We start from the raw sequence: 21,828 nt of genomic DNA, 5'->3' as shown, positions 1-21,828 counted from the left end.
GTAAACAAAATGGTGAGAGAGAAAAAATCCAAGGCTTGATTAATCAATCAATCAATCACTCCTCTCACCAGTTGTCACTATAACTGCTACCTTGAACAATAGAAATAAACAAAAATAATGCCATCAAAATAATAGATTTGCATGTAAGTGGAACAATGAAAAGCAGGCGGAGCCTCCGCTTTACATTGTTCCCTAAATATAAAGTGTCTACTGTCTTTTTCACAATCACTCATGATGCTACAAAGGAGCAACACAGGGAGGAAGCCGTGAAGCATTTTAAAGTTAAGAAATAAAAACATGATATAGTTTGCTCCTCGGGGTGAATAAAAAGTTTCCACAAAGCCCAAAAAGCATCGATTCGGGAGTGTTATGTCTCCAACTGGAATTGTTTTGCATTTATTAGCGTCTGAGCTGATTCACCGTCGGACTGTTTACGTTGTTTTCTTCTTCTTCTTGAACTGACCAAAACTGCTCCGACACACCGACAGCGAGCGAGCGAGAGAGGTTGTTTACTTCCTACTTGGTATTCCGGATCCAATTAACGACAGTGAGTTAGTTAATTCCCTGTGTGAGTGTTGGCAGTTTACAGCCGGTTGAACTTGTTTTTGTTTTTTTAAAAGCCCGTTCCTCCGACGTGTGCTCGCTTACTCGGAGCCACGTTGACAACAACCAGGCGCTGTAAATCATTCAGCGTACATGGATCTTTTAAAATAAAAGATCTGATCCCCCCCCCCCCCCCCCCCCCCACGGAAATATCCAATTTCCATTTTTTCTCTCTCCCTGGTGGTAGATTTAGCCAGAGTTGTCAGTGGAAGTTTGGGAGAGACTTGCATGTAAATATTTTGGGGATGTGTTTGTGGTATGTTTACAGTTTAAATTATTTATACAGTAACTCCTCCTACTTCTATAGTGAGTTCCATGTTTGCATTCTCGCTGTTTTGCATTTTTTTTTTTTTTTGTATGGGTAAAAACTCGTAAGTTGGTATAAATGGTGTTTATATCGGGTGCAGTTCAATTGTCACCCACTAGATGGTACACCACTTTAGTTTGAGACTGTAAATGTGAAGAAGAACAAAACAGGAAGCATTTTAGCACAGCCTAGTTTTTGGTTAGTGAGATGATGTAATCCTGCTTTTTTTTTTTTTTTTAGAACATACATCTTTCTACATCTTATTGACGAAAACTGTGTTTGGAATTTTTTTTATTTTTTAAATACTGTAAACACACACTGCACAATATTTTTGTTTGGGGGATTGCCATGGAGGCAATTATAATATGTTTGGTATATCTAGTTTATATTGGGTGTAATTCAATAGTCACCCACTAGATGGTGGCACACTTTATTTTGAGACTGTAAATGTGAAGAAGAGCAAAACAGGAAGTATTTCAGCACAGCCTCAGATAATGTAATCCTGCTTTTTTTAATTTCTTATACATCTTTAAACATTTTATTGACGAAAACTGTGTTTGGAATTTTTTTTATTTTTTAAATACTGTAAACACACACTGCACAATATTTTTGTTTGGGGGATTGCCATGGAGGCAATTATAATATGTTTGGTATATCTAGTTTATATTGGGTGTAATTCAATAGTCACCCACTAGATGGTGGCACACTTTATTTTGAGACTGTAAATGTGAAGAAGAGCAAAACAGGAAGTATTTCAGCACAGCCTCAGATAATGTAATCCTGCTTTTTTTAATTTCTTATACATCTTTAAACATTTTATTGACGAAAACTGTGTTTGGAATTTTTTTTTTTTTTTAAATACTGTAAACACACACTGCACAATATTTTTGTTTGGGGGATTGCCATGGAGGCAATTATAATATGTTTGGTATATCTAGTTTATATTGGGTGTAATTCAATAGTCACCCACTAGATGGTGGCACACTTTATTTTGAGACTGTAAATGTGAAGAAGAGCAAAACAGGAAGTATTTCAGCACAGCCTCAGATAATGTAATCCTGCTTTTTTTAATTTCTTATACATCTTTAAACATCTTATTGACGAAAACTGTTTGGATTTTTTTTTTTTTTAAATACTGTAAACACACACTGCACAATATTTTTGTTTGGGGGATTACCATGGAGGCAATTATAATGTTTGGTATATCTAGTTTATATTGGGTGTAATTCAATAGTCGCCCACTAGATGGTGGCACACTTTATTTTGAGACTAAATGTGAAGAAGAACAAAACAGGAAGTATTTCAGCTCAGCCTCAGATGATGTAATCCTGCTTTTTTTTCATGTACATCTTTGTTGATTGATTGTATTGTGTTTGGAAAAAAATAAGCTTTTTTAAAAATACTGTAAACACATAGAGTGATTGTTACACTGCACAATATTTTTGTTTGGCAGTGGGGGCAAATGTAATACACCCCCCCCCCCCCAAAAAAAAGTCACTATTGGTCTACTCTGCTATTCAAAAAAAACAATAATATAACAGCATGCCGCCAATGTTTGTATAAATTCATGAAATGTTAATGAAACAAGAGCCCCATTACATTTTTTTGCTCTTGATCTGAAAAGCCATCTAGGCACAAAAACAACATTGAGCATTTATTCAGCACGAATCCTAATGACACACATTTTTCCTTCTGTGATCCTTCTGAGGATTATTCGGAGCGCGGCGGCGTCGTCATCCTCGACGGAAGGTGTGTCGTCACATCAGACATCTCATTGTCTTCATGTTGGGGTAACTAGCGGCCAGCAACACGCCAGGACATCTCCAATTCAGCATTTGCTGAAAAGAACCGCAGATGCATTATTAATAAGGACGAGTCATGTTTATTCATGACCCCCGGGCAGCCCTGATTCAAACGTGTGAAAAGCGGCTTTGCTTTCGGGCAGAACAGATGCAGCAGATTAGAATCGCTGTTCAGTAAAACGCTCAAATAATGAGTCTCCTTACTTCATCTAATTATACACAAGCTCCAAAATGTGATTATTCATTCATCTTGTTTTTATTCCAAAGCCCACCTCATTAAACTTACCCTCAATACTGTATAATTACTGCTTTAATAGCATTTGAAACATGCTCTCAGACACATTATTTGATCTTATATTTTATTTATTATACTGTACTCGGCCGATGATTTTTTATTTTGTGAAGCAACAGTTGTGTCGGCGTGCAGGAATTATTCAGTAGGAAGACAGCAGATTTAAGACCCCAGCAACCCCCCACCCCCAGCATCTCTCCCTCCTTCCGTCACGTCTGCTCTTCAAATGTTCCCGATTTAGATTTACATCCGTACAGGAAGTGTTCCTTTAATGCCTCGTCTTATTAACAAGTCTGGAACCTTCACGATGCGTTTTCGGATGCAGGATGTGCAGGATTTGTCAAACACCTCGCTTATTAGTTGACATACCGGCCGAGTAATTATTATTTTAAATATATATATAAAGTATTTTCACGACATTTTAAAGTCTTACAGTTTTGTGCCTTGTGTGTGGACCGAGGTTACGAATCTGACTGAATGTGTGGGAGGATTTCCCGCACACATTGCTTACATACAAGAAAGGCGGACCTGACTGAGGACAGACATGAGAGCACGGACGAGTCAACTAACTTGGTGGGAGTTCTCTAACACCCCCCGCCCCCCGGCCATGGCACGTGTCCTCTTTTTCCCCTCCCAGAGCTTAACGAGACACTTACAAGTTAATTGTTTGATTGACAGCTCCCTCCAAAAGTGAACGGTCTGCTCGCGCACGGAGTGAGGGAGATGGAACATACCAAATGCAAAGGGGTGTCCGGGGCTAAACTACTACATAGAGTAGTGTATCGTTTCCTTTCCCACCCCCCCTTTCTTTTTTTCTTTTTTTTAATGCTTTATTGAACAACGTGCATTTACAGAAACATACATCGCAAAAGTCACTTTGAAGGAGTGCAAGTCTACACAGTGTAGCTAAACAGATCACAAACCACAAACTTAAAGACACCACGTTGGTTTTTCCCACGCATCACCTTTCCTGTGACTCAAATGAGCGCACAAAGTTCGGCAAATAAACGCGGAGCTTGCTATCATTCCCGGAGGCTGGCGAACACAGTTTTACCAAGACTGGGAGGCGGCACTGTGCTAGTAACGCCACAATTTGTCAATGGAACGTGAATGCTTGAGGCTAACGCAAAAGCCGGCATCATTTCCGAGGACACGAATATGAGACTGACTTTGACAATGCCGTGTTTGCTGGAGAACTTGCCCAGTTGTTGGTTTCGGATGCAGAACATCATAAGGACTTTTGAGGGATTTGTAGATTAGGATTGATCAAAAGCAACGTGAGTACATTGTTATATACTTCAAGTACAACTGAACTCACTGTTTACATTGTTACTTCAACCAAACTCAGTTTTGTTCCGCTCGCTGCCTTTTTAAAAACATGGGCTAGCACTAGCATAATAGCATGCTAGCATATGTTTGGAACTAGTGTATGTTTAACCGTGCCTGCGCACAATAGCGTCTTATGTTTGTGTTAACAACAGAAATATCACCCGTAACTGTGACTGCGCCTTATAATACTTATTTATGGTCGTGAAAATAAAATTGGCGGACCCTTTTTGAGTTGCGCTAGCCTTACCATCAATGCTAAATTTTCTTTTCAAGGTTGTTTAGCTATATAAGTTAGAGCTGAGTTCAGTAGGGATGTAACATCACAATAGTGTATAAAAATTCCCAATATTGCTAAAAAAAAACAACAGATATTGCCCCCTCCCCCCACACACACACAATATTGTGTTTTTGCACATAACAATGACAAAAAAAATAAAAGCTTGCCAATGTTATTTCATGTCATATGTAATAGTTAGATAGTAAGAACATTGTCACAGTTTGGCTTTAGCCCCAGGTGCTAGCTAGCTAGCTCCCATGGTGCTTGTATACTTTTTAGGGAGCTAGCTAGCTAGCATCAGGGGCTAAAGCCAAACTGTGGCAGGACCTGGATTTGCCACTTCTGTCATCATGTGCTCCTATTGACTCAGCGGCACAAATAATATTAATATCACATATTTTTTGGCGGACATGTTGAAAAATATTTGCTGGTTTGACTGATTCATAAGAGTGATTCCCGCTGCAGTGGCCAAAAAATTCCTAATTAAAATTAAACTGCATTAATGAACTAACCAACCAGAACTGCACAAATTGAATATAACCTCGCCTTTTTTAACAAATGTCCTCTTTTTAATATCGAGACATGACGACGATATCATGGCAATTTAAATATTGCGAAATCTCGATATATAGTTGTTTGCAGTTAGCATTTATGTGGCGCGCTATAACCCTGCAACGCATCTTTATATGAACTCAAATGGTGGTACATGTGCGTCTTCTTGAGGAGCTGAGACTCCCTCCATGAGCTTGTATTATACTGCCACCAGGTGGCCAAAGTGAGCACACCAGGAGCAGCACAATATACATTGGATTAAAGCAAAAAATGTGGCAAAAACTGTTTTACATTTGACCTAATTAACATCATTACTGTGTGTTTTTGTGTAGTACAATAATAAAGAGTGGAAAGTTTACTTTATGCGGCTCTATGACGCTGCGTGGTGGTTATAATTAGACAGCAGTGTCAGACGTGCGCCACTTATCATTCCAAAGCAGCTGTAAAGTGAAACGTTTCATTCGGGAAGACGTTTTGTTCCCGACAGGTTAAAAAAAAAAAAAAGTGTCAGAGTTGTGGTATGGTTCCGCCGCTGCTGCCTGTCACTTTGACTGTCTCACTCCCACGGCCACACGCCGCACTTAAATCCAAACCAGTTCACACTTGCAATTCTTGCGGCGTGCTAAAAGTCATGCAGGCAAATGTAGGGAGGAAAAAAAAAAAATCACTCGCTGAGATGGAGAAGACTGTTGGCTAAAGAAATGGCAAATTTGAAAAACTGCAAACCTTCCCTCATTTACACATAGTGGCGAAAATAAGACAATAAATACTTCATTACTGTACTTAAGTAGATGTTACAGGTATATCTGTACTTGATTACTTAGACTTTTGTTCATTTGAAAACTGACTTCTGTACTTGTCAAAATTAGCTTCTTTTTTTTTCAACCTCTGTGGATGACAATTCAAGTAAATACGTAGAATAAAATAAACAGTTTTTTTAGATTTTGATTGATTGGTTGATTGAGATCGAATCTCTCTGCCTGCGCCTCGATCAAATCCACCAAAATGCCGTTGCACCACCATTTAGACAGGTAAAATCTAATTATTATTATTATATTATATTATATTATATTACATTATATTATATTATATTATATTATATTATTATATTAATAATGATTATTAAAAATTATGGGTGTCAGGCAATTAATTTTTTTTTACCGTAAATAATCGCATGACTTCAAAAGTTAACTCAGGATTAATCACATATTTTATATCTGTTCTGAATGTGCAATAAAAAAAAAATCAAGCTTTTCATATTCTTGTTAGAAAAAAAAAGTTTAACTAATAGAAATAGCTAAAATGATTTTTTGGACGTTTATAACCGTCAATGGCACTGAATGAGTTCAAATAAAAAAATAATCACAATTTCACTATTCTTCAAAATCTTTCATCCCCAGTACGTTGTCAGTACTTTTGCCCACATTGAGTCAACCCACAAACTGTGCAGCAACAATAGCAGGGGGCCAAGACCCAAACGTGTTTGCATTTTCAAATTGTGCAGAGATAAAGCCAATTAAGCCGCCTCACGTCACATGCTGCCCTCCGTCTTCCCCCTGAAATACTTCGGTGGTGCTAATTTTCTTTTCAGATTTAATCCGTGGGTACGTTTGCATGTCGTTAATTGTTTCTCACGAGCCTTGTTATACTCGCTGACTCAAGGCAACAAGATGTCAGAAATATCTGGAGATAAGGTGTAGTTTCTTTTAGAGTTAAAATGTCACAGTCTCATCACACACAAACCTTTTCAAACATTACAGATTAAACTCATGTCACATCTTCTAGGTTACTTGGTTTGGCTTTTAGACTTCAATACATTTTGGGGGGGGGGGTCGCCATAAATTTCATTTGGTGTCAATTATACGTGGGTTTTTGCTATTAGTGGGCCCTTGTTTGTGTGTGCCTCTATTGGGAGCGCTGATCATGTTGTACCCGATTTGGCCACTTAGGGGCAGTGTGGCTCCGCACGTTCTGATATTATATTCCAATAAAAGTTTAGGAAGAGCATATGCTGGCAAGTAATGTTAAGCTGCTTCTCTGTATAGATTCCTGAAGCGTTTTGTATGAATAGCCGTTCTTTTGAGTGATAAAAGTGCCACGAGTAGTGCGCTAATTAGCATTAGCGAGTCCGACTGGAGTAGATCATGACGATTCTTTGCACATCTATAAATTGAAGCAGAAATCATTGTCAACCAAAGCATTTTGAAGAAAAAAAATCGGTCTGAATCGAATTGCAGACCCAAAAATCGGAATCGAATCGTGAGACAAAGATTCCTACCCCTAGTTTTTCCACCCTTTTCAATCAAAATCGGCAAAAGCCTGAACGATTATCATGTGGCGTTGGGTGTGTTACAAATGTTTTTTTTTGGCAGCCATTTGTCATGAAATCACTCATGCGATCTTTGGAAGTTTTTCCATCATTACAAGGAGTCAGCGCAGTCGGTCAATTTTCAGCCGTGGTGAGTTTGCCAAGCATGAAAAGACTAAAGACAAGTCATGTCTGCAGCTAGCTTGTTTCCAAGTGACTTTCTTGTTCTTCATCCATGCATGACTAAAAAGACAGCAAAGTCTGAAACGAGGCCCCGCGTCGCTCCCTCAGCTCCCCCTCCGTATCGAGCTTTGTCAAAAGTTTGCCTTCACCTGTGCAAAAGGATGCACCTTGAAGGACAGAAAAACTGTAAAAAAAATTTGGGGGAAATAAATTAAATATATAAGCCAAAATTATCAACAAACGACAAAAATATAAATAAAATTATTAAGACCTAGAATAATGAATTATTAGAATGAAATTGTAAATTTATTTATTTTAAACTAAATTTTACTCCTAAATGTCTAATTTCAGCAAGACAGTGTAAAATGTCCTATTATTTTTGATTTGGGATATTTTGACAAAGGCATGTGGCAAATCTTTTACAAAGACCCCTTGGAAGTGTTTTAAATGATGAAAACATTGAATATGCACATTTACATGTTTTGCTGAGGCAATGGAAGGTTAGATAAAAAATAGATTTCTGTTTTTCAATTTCCAATTTTAAACGTTCTTGTTCAATGGAGACAGCAACACTGCCTCCCTGTGGACAGAGGAGGAACGGGCCTTAGAAACATGTGAACATTTGACGATCCACAAACGCACTTTCAACATATCGCAGGCATAAGTCATAGAATATGCGCACATAAAAATTTACAAAAATGTCTGTAGATCTGAAAAACACGTGGAAATCATTGACAAATGTGTTTGTGTGAATAATTTAGAGACCAATCTCTCCCCATACAGAAGTCGCTCATTTCACATACACACATGCACAATGAATGCCCCCGTCTCGTTTAATTAGCTTCACCATCAAACCGTTGAGCTAGCGAGTGCGTCCCTCGCGGCCCGCCCTCCCGCCGACCCGGGCCCGATTCCCGGGCCTGCCGGGCTCCTGAAAATGACGCCGGTGTCGCCGCTGCCGCCGCCGCTGCCGCCTTCTGACCGAGGGCCTCAAAACCGGATTTTGAAAAGTTGCGTAGCACCTGGAGAAGACACGCGTGAGTCGTCTGCTTCATTAGCCGTCTTAACAAGACAGAGACGGAACACCATTCGGCATGGAATCGCTAATCAAACGGCTAATTTCATTAAGGTTGCCTGAGGAACGGCATACTCATTCCCATGACTGGAAAAATAATTGGATTGACTTTGCTCCAACGAGGGCTCTCGTCGACAGCTTTTTAAGTGGCTCTTTTCCAGCCAATCTCTCACTTTGTGTCAAAAAGTAATGCAGTTGAACAACAGTTGATTGAAAGCTGACTGTGCGTGTGTGTGTGTGTGTGTGTGTTTAACCAGTACTTTGGATCCTGGGGCAAATTCACTCTTCTCTATTTGTGTGAAATAGAGTGATAATAGTGAAATGCCCGAAATGGTAAAAATCCACCTTTTTTTTGGTGATGCAACCGGAGGGGGAAATATAACGATAATTATAGAACAAGAATTAGAATTTACGAAAGGGTAGTTTCAAATGACCTTTTGAATCCTGTTTCACTCATTTCTAATCATAGAAGAAGAGGTAGTTTTTCAAATTAATACTTTGTAATTCAGGTTTCTTGTCAACACAAGGAATTCTTCTCAGGGAAAGGGTTTAACTCGTTTGCTCCCAAAAACGTATACATATGTTATATTTTAAATATTGCCATTCTCCCAAAGACGTATTTATATGTTTTTATATATATATCTATATATATTTTATGCTAGAGCATACAGAAGGCTTTGATGCAGCCTCTTAACTCAAAAGCGACGCTTGAAGAATGGTAGTTATTACAAAAACGGGCAGCAGGTGGCAGCAGAGTATAAGAGATCAGCCATGTTGCAACAAGCTGTTTTTGCCAGTGTTTTTAACAGATTTGTAAGTAATTATGAAATTTGGCTGTATTCTAATGGCAGTTCCTGGAAAATGGAAACAGATAAAAAACATTTTTTTTTTCCTGATGAAAGAAGAGACTCTAATCTTTGTTTTGGTAGTTTCCATGTTTTTATAGCAATAGAACACAATATTCTGTGGACCTTGCAAAATCAGTCAAAATCCAGTAAACCAGCTGTGAGTGAAGGGGGTTGCTTCAGTGAAAATGGCTGCCAGGGAATGAGTTAATCAAGAGTTGAGGGTCAAAGATAAGCTCAGTGTTTCAAATTAGGCTTTCAAGTCAAGATAGGAGTTAAAGTTTCAAACGAGGGTTTTAAAATGAGAAACGTTTTTTGAAAGGTTAGGGTTTGGAATTAGTGTTTTAAGGAAAAGTAAAGGTTTCAAATTTTGAGTTTAATCTTGGGTTAGATTTTCAAACAAGAGTTTTCAAATTTAGACTCTGGTATTAGACAAGGGTTAGCTTTTCAAATGAAGTTGAAAACACGTTCTGAAGTACTTCTTATGAATTAGCACTTAAGGTAGTACTTTTACAAAAAAATAACTGATTGAATAGTTTGTCTCTTAGAAGATTAAATCAAATGAAATGTCAACATTGACTCACAAATGACATTGCAGCACAACTAAAATTACCCCCCCCCCCCCACAAAAAAACAATTTTTGTGTTTTATCGGCGATCCCGGCAGACTCGCTTGTGACTCACCGAGCATTCAAAGTTGGCAAGAAACTTGTGACTTGCATGACTTTTCTGTGGTGGTCTGGCGGAGGGGGGGGGGTTCCGGTTTGAGGTGGCCTGCGGAGAGTCAATAAAGAGCGGCAGGCATCTTTGACGAGCGACGAGACAAAGTGGAGCATTGTGCGACTGTAAATGCGAGCGGCAGCTGTCAGCGGCAACGACACACTCCGGCCGGTCACGGTGCGACCACTCGGTGCTGTTTTTTTTCCAATTGCCCGCATGCCGCACGATTCTGTTGTACCAACTCAGTTGGCCCAATTTTCTTCGCTCTGGCTATTCGGAATGACATGAGTCATAGAAGACCCTGTAGGAATTTAGATTTTTGTTCAAAAATACTTTATATATGTTTTAAGAATAATTGCTGAAAATGAGTGCGGAACAATTGTGAAAATTAATCTAATTGCGATTTATTTTTTCTCTCTCAATTTTGCAATTAATCTGTTTTACAAAAACAGTAACACAAGCAAGTTAGCTTTCTTTATATAGCACTTATTTTGTGCATTTTTTTCACAAAATTCCAAATTTTAATATTATTGACATACTGTTTGTCCTATACCATTCAAAACCATTCTACAAAAAAACAGCAACACTATAATGCCTACTCATGGTGTAGTATAAGAAGCCATGCAAGCCACGTCTGCCATCTAGTGGTGAATGATGGGATTACAACTAAAAACTACAGCACCCGCGAATTTGCATATTTGCTGATTTTAATATTTATTTATTTTTACCCGGGATTATTTTCCCATCTGCCCTCAATTTTTCATGAAAAACTTATTTTGAATGTTAATCAAGATTTTTTTTTTGAAGAATTATTTTGGTTTGTAAAAAAGAAAAAACAAATCTCCCCCGCATTTTTTTTTGTTTTGTTTCGTGAAAATTAATCAGGGCTCACTTTTGAGTGTGGTGCACAATATTGTTTATTGCAATAGAGATTACTTTATTGCTTGCGTTTGTTAAAAAAAAAAATACTCAGGAAGAAGACCTTGAAAAAATAATTGCATATTAAATCACATTATGAGTAGAAACAAATCACAATTACGCAGAAAAAAAATCCTCTCGAATGTACTTAATTCCAACAAGTACATTGGCTGCACATGATTAAAATATTTCAAACTAACATCTATTATTTAATTATTTTCAAGGAAAACAGGAAATCATATACATTTTTCATAAGCCCCATATTAGGCTAACGAAACGTATATTAGAAAAGCCTCTTTGGCATCATTTGTACTCCCAAGCTTTTGAATTTCCGTATCGTCAGTGTCGACTTGCCACCTTTTGTCGCAGTCACCTGAACAGAGGCGGCGCGGATCACGCCGTCTTTCTTGTCTGTGTGCGGATGCCCTCTCTGCGTCGACGGGGGACCACCTGAAAACGCGCCATCGCTGTTGACCCCCAACAACCCCCACCACCCCCACCCTCGCTCTTGGCTTCACCTCCCAGCATGCCTCCTCCGCCGATACTCCCGGCCGTCATTTGCAAGTCTGATTCCTGCCGAGATATGTACAAACACAGAAACGCGAGTCTGAGCGGCCATTTGAGATACGTGTTTGAAATGCCGGCTGTCTGCGGAGGGATGATACGGCGATGGCGTGTTGCGCCTTGAATACGAGAAGCGCTTCTGTGTGCTCTGACAAAACATGTTTGTTTTTGCCGTCTTATTACCAGTACCCCTCGAACCCTCCCCGCATCCGAAACTCCCAGCGCCACGTTGTCGGGGCTCGTTCAGAGCGTGGCCGGAGAGGATTTTGCCGGCGAGAGTCTGGGCACGTACGAGCGGCGCGGCAGCGGCCGACCCAGACTGCTCGCTGGGTTAGGGTTCCAAATGTTGGCTTTTCAGACAGAGTTGCTTTTTCAAGTTAGGGTTTTTGTTTTATTTGGAAACATTCCGATTTTGACATGGGTTTCAAATTAGGGTTTTATGTCAGGTTTTGATTAGCTCTTTCACTGCCATTGACGTTTATAGACGTCAAGTAAAAACCTACGGAGTACTGCCAATGACGTCTAAAGACGTCATCCAATTTATTTATTTATTTTTTTTTGAAACGGGTGCGGGCAAGGCTTCCGGAGCTGTGGTGAAAGTTTCCAGCCGGTCTGTTGTGCCTAATGACTATTTTTGGCCCCTAGAGGGCAGCGATGACTCTCTTTTGACAAGATCGGGTGGGCGTCAGTAGAGGCGGAGCTAGAGCGTCGAGCAGGAGATGAGAATGGAAGACAAAGGAAAAATGGCGGCCGGTCGCGAGGAGCTCACGCCCGAGCCGTTTTTTTCAAAGACCAAAAGCATCGCTGAAAGAGCACATTGTTGACGACGATGATCATCATCGATGATGAAGATGAGGGTGGTGACTCCGTGGTTGGGAAGCATTGACGCGGCAGTAGAAGACGTTAGATGGAACTAGATGGAGGAGGGAACGGGCAATGGCGAGCGTTTGCAAGCAGCTCTACACTTACAAGACGAAAGGCATCGACCAACGCTAAAAGGCAAGGTTACAAAAGGAAAAACTGTATTTGAAACATCCACATAATTGTAAGTAGCACCACAGTTGCACACATTTGTAAATAGTTTGCAAAATTGTTTTGTCAAATTGTTACACTGTTGAATGGAAATAAACGTATTTTGCAATCAAAAAACACTTTTTCATTGTTGGTGAAAGCGTTTTACAGAAGTAAAGCACTATTTAGGTGTTTGTGGCATCATTCATGGACAAAAAGAAGTGTACAATTCACTAGAGTGCATGAAATAACATCGTTTCACAAAAAGCTCTTTTTCTCCGTTTTTTGTTTCAAAACAGAGAATTTCGGTGAAAGTAACCATTTTCTATTGTTGATTACTGAAGAACGGAATAAGGTAGAAACAAACTTTTTTCTGATGAAAGCTGAGAGTCCAATCTTTCATTTGGTAGTATGTGTGTTTCCATAGTCCAAACACAACATTTTCTGTGGACCTTGAATGATCACTCAAAATGCTTAAATCGGCTGGCAGTGGGGACAACCCGTTTCTGAAAACGTCTGGCAGTGGGGACAACCCGTTTCTGAAAACGTCTGGCAGTGAAAGAGTTAGGTTTCACTCAGGATTACGGTTTCAATCCAATGTTAGATTTTGAAGCCAAAGTTATGTATTCAATTTAGGGTTTCAAATGAAGATTTCAAGCCTTGAGTTAAAAAACAAAACAAATTAATCCTTGATTCTGGTTTGAAGGCTGGGTAAGTTTTCAAGTTCGGTTTATGGTTTCAAGCTAGGGTTAGAATTTCCTATTATTGTTTCAATACAGGAATAAGGTTTGAAGTTAAGGTTTTGGGTTAGGGTTTCAAATTAGGACTTCAAGCATGTCTTCCAAACAAGGGATAGTATTACAGATTAGGGCTTTGAGGCAGTGTGGTTTGAATATAGGGTTTCAAATTAGTTTTGCAAATGATGGCTTCATGTCATGGTTGCTGTTTCAAACAAGGGGTGGGGTTTTAAATCTGGTTTATGGGTTGTAATCAAGATTAGGATTTCAATTTTGTTCAAGACAAAGGGGTAAGGGTTTCAAGCCAAGTCTAGGTTGTCAGAATATGATTTCAAACCAAGGGAGGGTTTTCAAGTTCGGGTTTCAAGCTTGGTTGCGCATTTTCTGGCCACATTCAAAAGAGGGGCTTTGGCGCAGCCAGGCCGGGCACGTCTGAGCGTTGACCCAGACGCTCCCGACTGTGTTGAAAAGCGCGCGCACGCTGCCCCGGGGCTGCTGCGCACTCTGCTCTGCTGGCAGGTACTCATCTCACTCACACAAAAAAAACAAACTCTCTGAATGTGAGAATTGTGTGAGACTTTTTTTTGTGTAGGTGAGGTTTTTTATGATAAAGATATTTGGTCTTACTGCGAGTTAGTTAGAGTTTTTGTGAATGTGAGACGTTATTAACACACCTCATAGCTTCTATCCTTTATTTCCAAAAGTGTCCATCTTCCTGCTTAGCCTACTATTCCAAACACTCCCTCCAGTCGAACCTCATTGTTGCTCCATAATTAATTGATAAGTCCCCAGACTTTTTGTCATGTGCTGTTATTTTTTTCCCTCTCTTTCTCATCTCTGCAGCCATTTCCCCCCTCCTCCTCCTCCTTATCCCCCTTCTCCTCATCGCATCTTCCATGCTCACTGTTCGGCTCGCCTAATTAGAAATCCCCCCGCAGGTTTTGGTTACAAAGCAGAATATTTACTGTGAGCGGTTCAGTTGAGGGTTTCTGGGTCACGCGAGGGGAAAGCGATACTGATAAGACTCAAGTTTGGAGGGGTTATCTCCACCCATTCAGAACTGCCGCCACATTAATCTGCTTTCTAATAAAATCACGCTTCAGCCACTTTTTAACGTGGCCCCTCAAAGATCACTGAATACTGTTGTGATGTAAAATGATAATAGGTGCGCCGCAGAATGAGCGGTTACCTAGCAACAGCGCCTCGTACGCTGGCGTCGCTTGACGGGTGCCGGCTTAAACGAATTGTGGGCGCCAAACTGGCACAGGAATCGTCACTGAACGCTTGAACCAGCATCGTTGACGACGTGGCCACCGAGACATTGATGGACCTCATCAGAACTGAAATTACGTGTCTCAAAGAATTCGCTACGCAGGTTTTCAGATCTGTGGGGGACTAGTTGAGGCTGGGATAAAGACTAGTCTAGAGCGCATCAAAGACAAGTGAAAAAAACTTCCCTTAAAGATCTAATCAAAAAAGCTGACTAGTCTAGACCAAGTCAAGGCCTAGTCTAAAGGACTACTTGAAACAGGTTCAAGTACTAGTCAAGAGAGTGCCAGAGACTAGTCAAGATTCCATCCAAGGCTAGTCATAAATTAGACCCAGTCAAAGCCGATCCAAAATCCTACATAGGACTGATCAAAGAACTCGAGACTCCGTTAATACATGGTTAGATATTTACAGTAAGGATTTAAGTGAAACCCAATTAAATTCTAATCAAGACCCAGTTATGGACCTGTCCAGTCCAGATAAAAGACAAGATGAGACTTGGTGAAGGACTTGTCAAGACCAGGTGAAAGGCTAGTTGAGACTAGTCAAGGTCCCAACCTAAGACTAGTGAAGATGAAGTCAAGAACATGTCAAGACTTAGTCAACGACTTGTTCAAACAAGGTCTGACTCTTCCATGCCCGGTCATGCACAAGTCAAAACCCAGCCAAGGAATACCTGGTCATAGAATTGTCCAGACCTTGTTGGTCGAAAACTTGTAAAGACCCAATCAGCCTAGAGCTTGTCGAGACTTGGTCAGTCAAAGACATGCAAATACCTGGCTGGTAAAGGACCTGTCAAGACCTGGTCAGTCGAGACCTAGCCTAGACCTGATTAAAGACTAGTCAACATCTAGTTCTTGAGGCTTGTGAAGGACTAGCCAATACCCGGTTTGGGACTTGTTAACACAGCTGGTAAAGACCAGACTAGCCAAGTTCTTGACAAAGACTTAGTTGAGATCTGGTCAAGGACTAGTCAACATCTGGTCAGGGTTAAATCAAAACTCAGTCATGGACCAGGCAACAGCACGCGTCAAGACTATCTTAGAAATTAGCCGAGTTTTTGGTCTTAGGTCAACCTATAGTCAAGACCTAGTGAAGGACTAGTTGTAATTAAGCTTTGTTGAATTCCTCAGGCTCGGTGCATGATGCCTTTTTCATGGTACCATGTAAAGGTTAAATGGTCCTGATTCTTACAGTCAGTAATCCTAAAGCAGAATTTTAATGAATTCCACTGACTTGCTATAGTCTCCTTTTTCTACTCCTCATTACTTCCTGTATTTAATCTGACAATTGACAGGTAACCGGGGTTCAGCTCGGCAAATGCGATTGATGGACGCAAATGGACAGAAATAGTTTCTCTTTGGACGACAGTTTTCTCATAATTGCCGGCTGATCCAATTAAAGAATCCATATGCCTGGATTTAATTGCTGTGCTGGAGTCACAGGAACACAACCCGAGAGCAAATGAAAGCATTCTGTCTATATCACTGAAAATAGAACTACATGCTGTTCTGCAGTGCTTGTAGTGAACCTTTCAACCTTTTGTCGTGCTTATGTGGGTGATAACTGCACAAAATGAATGGAAAAGGCCTTAAAGACACTTATTCCGCACAACAACAACTACTGTACGTATTGTTGTAACACTTCAAATGGCTTCATTTATTTACATTCTCGTTTATGGTTGTTTATTTGTTTGGATATAATGCAAAACAATGTTTTTTGGCGGCTGGAATGGAGGTGGAGCTGGCGAGATGGAGGCCAGGATGGGAGTTATGTGCTCTCTCTTACATGTTCCAGTTAAGACTGGCTGACTCCAAAGTAAAGTCCATTACAGTAATTCAGCCAATTACTAGACAAAACTTGATCAAGACCCAGACAGTCAAAGATTCATCAAGACCTCAACAAGGACTTATGACCTGCTCCATCAGGTACTTGTCGAGACCTGATCAGTTATGGTTTAGCCTAGACCTGATTAAGGACTAGTCAACACCTAGTTCTAGGGGCTTGTGAAGGACTAGCCAATACTCGGTAAGGGACTTGTTAGGATGACTGGTAAAACCCAGACTAGCCAAGTTCTTGACAAAGACTGGGATCTGGTCAAGGACAAGACCCAGTTAGTCACTAGTTGAGATTTGTTCGTCGAGACCTGGTCAAGACAGCAAGTTTTTTTTTTGGGGGGGCGTCAGCATGCCCTGTCAATCAACAGTTTTTTCAAGCACGCACAATCGGTCTTTATGTATTTTAGGGGTCACCAAAGACTCACTAAGTAACCCCCTTGGTACCTTCAGGAAATGTTTCACGAAAAAGTCTCAAGGAACCAAGCCCAAAATAGAACCGGAAGTCAGCCATTTTGGTTCGAAGCAGCAATTTTGAGCCAATTGCAGGCCTTATGCACTCTTACTAAGGAATTTGCTCAAATTAGCTCCGATCAGAAGCACATAACCAAGATGTTGGATATGTATTTTAGGAGTCCCCCAAAACTCACTAAATATATAACTGAAAAATGTGCCTCTATTTTATTATTGACCAGTACAAAGTTCGCGAAGCATGTCCATTATGACAGGAGACACAAAAAAAACGTTTCCAGTCCGAAACATCTCCACCAGCACAAATTATGGTCATGTGACTAAATTGCTTGTCAATTCAATCTCAAGCTCTTCCCGGCTAAAGGTCAAGTGAGAGGTTGGACATGCTCCCCCTCGCTGGTTGGGCGGATCATTTGCGAGGCAATTAACGGCAAAGAAGCAACCTCCATTTGCATGCGCGAGTTGCCTCCGAATTACCGGAGGTGTGAAGATCCACGCCTGGAACCCCTGATGAGTTGCTTACGGCGCAACAGCGCTCTAATTTCTGTATTTCATATTAATCTCTTAACACAAAAGTCGGCGCGTTAACAGTCCTGGCGTGGAGTAGCTCCTTCAAGTCCGAGGTCGTCTCATGTCAGATTGATGTGTTGTCTGTCTTAGAGAGGGAGAGCGTCCATGTTTTTTATTCCGCGGCACACTCGACTCGTGAATTATGCAACACTCCAGGTGGAAATACAGCCTTGGGCGGCTTTTTTTCCCCCTTCTTCTTTACCTCTTTTTTTTTTTTTTTTTTTTACTCTTTTCCATGAGTTTTGCATTGCAGCCTCCCGTTTGCTGCTTTCAAGGGGATTGTGAGCAATCCTAAAAAAGCGCTAACATGAGTGTTTTGACAAATGGTGATGGTTAAATTCTGAGTGCATGTTTTATTGATTTATTTTTTTCCCCAGGCATGGATGAATTTTAACACACCGGTATTATTGTTCATTTATATTCCTCTAATAGACACCTTCTCCCATTTGCAACCTAGTCAAAATTTTCATAAATTCAATTTTTTTCTTTTCTTTTTGGATGAATTCTAAAAATGATGAGAATTATTCTCTATTTTAGAATTTTATTTGATATATTTTACAAATATTTTATAATATTTGTTATGCTATGTATCTTAATTACAGTGTATGTAGTTGAAACTGCGAAACAAGTAAAATTAAGCTAAGAAAAATGTGAACTAGAAAAATTTGAATTTCTGCTCTGCTTCCCGTTTTATTTGTTAAGGTTATGGTTGATGCTGCTTATGGCGCCTCTCAGAGCATCCCTTACTGATGATTACTCTCCTTTCTTTCTGCTGGTCCGTTGCCAGCATCTACTCAGATTTATTATTTTCATGACTTGTTTTGAATGAAAAAATAAATAAAATCCCTATATATTTTTTTTTCCATCGCTAGAACAAAGCAGGCGTTTGCTAAGTTAGCACGTGTTGGTTAGTTAACAAGATTACGCAAAAAAACATCAATTGGGTTCGTGCTTTGATGCAGCAACATCACAGATTTCGAGAAAAGAACAAACGAAAGAGAAATTTGAAATATTTATCAGAGCACAAACCTCTGGGGAAAAGAGGATAGAAAATCCATATTTAGGATTTGATATATTATTTGTTAATGTGTAGATTCAGAGAAGTTCTTTTTTTAGTGGCATAGCCAAAAATCGAAAAAATATTGAACGTTAAAATTTCATTTAATTTATTGAAATGTAAAAAAAATGTGAAACAAGTAAAATATAAATATATTATTTATACTCGAAAAAACAATCAAATTGTGAAAAAAATGTTGAAGTATAACAGAATATAAACAAAATAAGAAAAATATTGAAACAAGACAAAATAGTAAGTGCTTAAAATACCCCAAAATGGTGTTAAAATATTTAACTTTCATTTTATTTTTATAATAAATAGTAATTAATAAATATAATTACAATGTAAACAAAAATGTGTAAATTTAATAACTAACATTTTTAAATATATCAAAAACATTTAGATTTCATATAAGTGTAGTAGTATGAATATTTAAATAATAATCACAGAAATATTATGTAATTAATGATCATCCAAAATATTTGAATATTTAGAAAACCTAAAATAATGAATAGAAAAAAAAAAAATTTCCACAAAAATATATACAGCATATATAATATGAAAAATAAGTATTTTATTTATACTAATAATTTTGAAATAATTTTAAATATTGTCATCTCCCTTGTATTACCCATCCAAGTTTTGCATACATTGGCTGCATATTCTTATGTCGTTGTAGTACGGTTCAAACAAACCTACAGCCCTGAAAACAGCAAAACAACAAAGCAAAACATCTGAAATATCAATAAGAAAATCATCCACGTGTCCAGCTGCAACCCGAGCGACCTTCAGCTCTTCTTCGCAATCCTGAAGAGATTTCTGCTGAGCCTCTCGCCTCTCGACCTAATCACCAGATCGCGACCTCCCGCAGCGCTCCAAGCGTTGCTGAGAGGAAGGATAATACAAAAATGTGTATAAATAAAATAACCCCCCCCCCCAAAAATTCTCATCCCGCTGTTTTTTCCTCCGGGCCTCACACGCCAAGACACAATTAATTCATCCCCGCTCGCAGCCTTGGACCGTCCCAGTAGTGCGCCTCTCATCCCACGAGCTGCTTTTCCTGTCCGTATTTGCATATCAATGTGCTGCTACACATCCCGCAATTTAGCACAGCTGAAAACAAAGCACATCATCCAGGTCCAGCACAAGAAGAAATTCCGCCTTGAATTTTTGCAGACTTTACACGGCGAGGAGAGGAAGCTTGCCAGTCGACTCAAACTGGTCGGCGGTCTGAGGGGCGGCGGGTCCAAGTGTAAGTGCTGCGAGCTTCCTGGGGTGTGGGATCTTTTCACTCCTGTCACACCTCCTCCTCTTCCTCCGCATTACTTATCACAACCTCTGACCTCCCGAGCGCAGCGTGAGATGATGAGTCAGCAAAACCCAGTGAGAGGAAGTGAGTTCGAGAAGATTACACAAGTCAAACTGAAATCCAGGCAAGGAAGAGAGCACCGAGACTTACTCATTAGTCACCTGAAAAATCGATATAATCTAGAATCTTAATACAGGTTCATCCGCAATCACAATTTCTTTGGGGTTTACTGGAGCAAAACTTTAATTAATTAGACCACCGACTCCTCTGAGCCACTTCAGCAAGGCAAGGAGTAATTGACAAGTGCAATTGGGCAGGGGGGGATGAAGTGATGCGTCCACGAGTGAAAATACAATCAATAATTACTTACTGTCTTGCTTTGTTTTGTTTTTTTTCCCTCCACAATTTGGGCTAAAGTAGTAGCAGCTCGTCTCGTTGCAGCTAGCTTGTCATGTTGATTAAAGCAACTGTTGCAGGGCTAAGTGGTCCGTGATGAATGTGGGCCCCTGTGGGACCCTGACTGCATGCCATACCCTGAAACGGGCAAGCCATGTACGCACACAGAGCGTTAAGCGACATTGCACCAAAATAATAGTCCTGGGGTCAGCCGTCCAGGGGTCACCGGAATAACTGACTCCTCGATCCCGCGTCCCGCCTACTTTCCCGCTTACCCTCTACTTCCCTGTAAGAATCCAAGCAGCTTTGCATGTGCGTGAGGAGCTTCTGTTTGACAATGGCCTCCAAGTCAAACAACAGTATCAGCTCATTAATGCGCAGAGATCAGATCAAGGCTTTGCATATTCTAATTATGCTAATAAGGCGACGTGGTGGAGCAATAATAGGTGAACGTGCCTGTGGTCTGATTACGCAGGTGTATGCAAGGGAAATGCGCCGTAGAATTCCTATAGGAACTTATCATGGACATTAATTCTACATTTGTTCCCCCTAAAAACTGGCAATCCCTGATGATTGCAGGGGAAATGTTCAATCCTAGACAGAATCTGAAGTTTGATCTATTTTCATCTCTTTTAAACACATTCATATTTATTACACAGACGTTCTGTTAACATTTTGTCGTGAATAATTCCACTAATGGTCTGTTTTAAAGCATGTGGAAGGAAATTATAAAAAAAAAAAAATTATACTAAACAAAAATATCAATGCAACAGATTCGTTTTTGCTCCCATTTCTCATTATCTTAACTCTAAGACACGAAAGACTTAAAATAAAATAAAAATATATAAAATAAAAAAACTATTCACAAATGTGTACATCTGTGTTAGTAAATACACGCCCATGAAAACTGATCGTAAAAAAATTTGAGTTCCAGGTTCAACTAATGTAGATGATTCAGATGATGTAACTGAATGTTGCCTCCGGAGGTAAGGAGTGGAATTACACAACAGAACGAATCAATTTTCCAGTTGTGATTTTCACCAATTACATCACATATTTATCCATTCAAAATCATCTTTTAATGTGCACACGGACAGATTTAAAGTTGCTTTGCTTAAATGGAATCAAAACCGATATTTTTAGCACTTTTCAAGCTCGCAGCGCCTGCTTTAAACATCCTTCTCACACACTCTTTGTTTGTCGCACCCCCCCCCCCCCCACACACACACCTCCACCATGCAATGTATTTGTTCACAATATTTTTGAAGACGATAATACCCAGTGGAGAAAGACGGTAAAAAGGTACACCTGAAATATCATCTACTAATGTTTTGAGACATAAGATACAGTCTTGAGATTTGAGAAAAACTGTTGATAACAGTTGCTTGATCGTTTTTTG

General features: G+C 39.7%; 1 protein-coding gene across 1 annotated transcript in view; it reads left to right on the top strand.

Annotated features, from left to right (window-relative positions):
* The first annotated feature begins 3,963 nt into the window (after positions 1-3,963).
* The window catches only part of grid1a (glutamate receptor, ionotropic, delta 1a), a 324,300-nt gene continuing 306,435 nt past the window's right edge, over positions 3,964-21,828 (top strand). The window contains exon 1 of the mRNA XM_077582365.1: positions 3,964-4,281. The gene's annotated coding sequence lies outside the window, so the exon portion shown is untranslated. The remainder of the gene's footprint in view (positions 4,282-21,828) is intronic.

Source organism: Vanacampus margaritifer, chromosome 12, assembly GCF_051991255.1.
Source record: "Vanacampus margaritifer isolate UIUO_Vmar chromosome 12, RoL_Vmar_1.0, whole genome shotgun sequence".
Lineage (NCBI taxonomy): Eukaryota > Metazoa > Chordata > Actinopteri > Syngnathiformes > Syngnathidae > Vanacampus > Vanacampus margaritifer.
Note: the sequence above shows the minus strand (reverse complement) of the source record. Positions and strands in the feature narration are given on the sequence as shown.